At 32.8% G+C, this 3001-nt stretch overlaps 1 pseudogene; it reads right to left on the bottom strand.

Annotated features, from left to right (window-relative positions):
• Positions 1 to 340, bottom strand: part of LOC111631322 — a 10953-nt pseudogene extending 10613 nt beyond the window's left edge.
• Between the last annotated feature and the right edge of the window lie 2661 nt (positions 341 to 3001).

A 3001-nucleotide genomic window follows, 5' to 3' on the forward strand; every position in this document is an offset into this window, starting at 1 on the left:
ACCCCCTATAACACTGTTGATTATTCCGTTTTATATGAATTCCATGTTGTACGAGTCACTTAGATTTTACAAATACGTGTGCCGGGCTGTGAACGGCTCACGTATTTGTAAAATCTAAGTGACTCGTACAACACGAAATTCATATAAAACGGAATAATATATGAAATTTCCAAATTACAACTTACAGCAGTCGATCCTTTTTTGACGGCTTCTTGCGCATATTCGACCTGAAAAAGATGACCATCGGGAGAGAAAACGGTGATTGCACGATCGTATCTTTCGGTACCCATTTTAAAAAAATAAATAAAACTTTATCAATTATAATCAAATCGCAGACAATTCTTCCCATAAAAAGTTACATTAATCAATTTAAACATCATTTAATTTTTATTTCAGTTTATTAAAAAGTTATTGTACAGATAAAAGTTATAAAATTTCTTTTAAAATATTGAAAGCTAATGTTTAAAAGTAATTGTTTACACCTCTATCCTCAGAATAACATTTTAATATGAGAGTGTATTAGAAAGTTTTGACTTTTATTTTTTGACAACACACAAAAGAAGTAATGCCAAATAAAATGAATACACATGAAAGAAGATATAATAAGCTATTTTTCTGACGTAGGATCCATTAACATTAATGCACCTGTCCCACAACCTCACAAGTTTCAAAATGCAGTTTCTTTTGAGCAAAGCCAATGCAACACCTTGGTCTGAACCTCCTGGTTATCATGAAATTTCCTTCCTATAAACACTCCCTTCATTGGCCCAAAAAGATGATAATTGAGATAAGCAAGATCAGGGTTGTAAGAAAGGTGATCAAGAATTTTCCATCTGAAAAGTACCAGTTTTCTAGACACAATGTAAGCCACATGTGGACAAACATTGTCATGGAGCAGAAGAATGATATGTTCTTCCAGCCCAGGCCTCTATCTCCAGATAGCTTGATATAAACAAGACAAGTGAAAGGTTCGTAATAACAATTTATGTTGATTGTCACACCTCATTGACTGAACTCTATGTGCACAACTCAAACATCCCAGAACAATCAGTCACTTTCATCTTACTAGCTGCGAGACATGTCGTGACCTTTTTGGAACACTAGATCCAATATGCTTCCATACCTGTCCTTCTTGGATTCAGGCATAAAATGGTATGCCTAGCACTCATCACCAGTCACAATGTTTTACTTGGTTTTTTGTCTCCACTTCTAGGGTTACTTCATTGAATGTATTTGTATATAATACATTTGCCTAATTTCTTCATCATTTTAAATGAAAAAGGTTGAAACAATCTGATACACACTCATAAATTCTAAAACTGTCATATCCTAATTCTAAACTGATTAAATTATTTCTGTTAACTATTAATAGAAAGTCATTAAAAAATTTAAAAGAATTTAATTACATATAAAATGAACATTCTAAATGTGAAATAAATAACAAGAATCTCAATAATTCTCACTTTTAAAAGAAAAGTCACTTTAAAATAATGAATATAATAAAAATTACTCTGATCATTTCAACAGTCCTTTTTTATTATCAAAGAGATGTACTTACAGTTTGAAATGCATATTGTGTATCACTTAACAGTTCCTCTTCAGTAATAGAAATACACAATAATAACATTAACTCTATAGAATACAAGAGTACAAAGATTTTGGTACTCTTGTATACTATAGAGTTTACTAGAGTCAAATAAATCATACTCATATATGCAACCCTTTACAAGATATTTGTCTCCAAAGGTCAGTTTTTACCACATACTAGTTCTACTGCCTATTCTCCGTACTCCCCATCGGTCAAGACTCACTATCGCTCACCCAGACCGCAAGCAACAGCGAGCACCTCAGCATCTACAGGACGAGTTCCAACTATAGGACCCCCTAAAACTATATAACATCAAGCACTCCACAAACAGTCAAGTGGCTAATCAAAGCCAGCATAGTCACTTGGGCTAAACAGTTAAACACAATACTTAACGGAGCAACGCGACTCCTGATCACACGCAACCTAGAAGTAGGCAGATTTCATAAACCGCATACGGCAAAAGATCACACGCGGGGGCACGGTTCCTTTGACTTTTTTACTCCTCCAGATACGATCTAAGTAAGATCACAATCATCTCATTCACAGGCGTAACTGTACCAAACGGATGTGTTTATTATACATTTAATGATACGGTACTTAAGTAATTTCTATATACATATTACACAATACAGATTACCTGAAAATAATATCTATCAAATATTTTGAAGATTTAGGTTTAATAACATGCACAAGGAGTATAAAAATGATCAATTTTCATATGAAAATCAGTTTATAGTGACGATAACGAGTGAAATGCAATTATCATCCTCGTTTCAAATTGAATTTCGCACCCGTTCCATTATTACAGTCGACCCCCTATAACACTGTTGATTATTCCGTTTTATATGAATTCCATGTTGTACGAGTCACTTAGATTTTACAAATACGTGTGCCGGGCTGTGAACGGCTCACGTATTTGTAAAATCTAAGTGACTCGTACAACACGAAATTCATATAAAACGGAATAATATATGAAATTTCCAAATTACAACTTACAGCAGTCGATCCTTTTTTGACGGCTTCTTGCGCATATTCGACCTGAAAAAGATGACCATCGGGAGAGAAAACGGTGATTGCACGATCGTATCTTTCGGTACCCATTTTAAAAAAATAAATAAAACTTTATCAATTATAATCAAATCGCAGACAATTCTTCCTACACGACGTTTCTGTACCGAAAACCTCGAGTCATCCACAAAGCGCCACCTGCCGATTTTAGTTTATAATTTTATATAGTTTATATTTTCAATATAAATATATACGTTTTCTTTTTTTGCAGTTTAAATTAAATGTAATATTATTAAAATAAAATTAACGTTATAAATAATTAAAATGTTAATTATAATATTAATCAGTATACTAAAATATTGAAAATATAAGATAATTTCATTCATTAACTGGCAACATTGTTCG

Source organism: Centruroides sculpturatus, unplaced genomic scaffold (genome assembly GCF_000671375.1).
Source record: "Centruroides sculpturatus isolate CEXI.00-Female unplaced genomic scaffold, Cexi_2.0 scaffold293, whole genome shotgun sequence".
NCBI lineage: Eukaryota > Metazoa > Arthropoda > Arachnida > Scorpiones > Buthidae > Centruroides > Centruroides sculpturatus.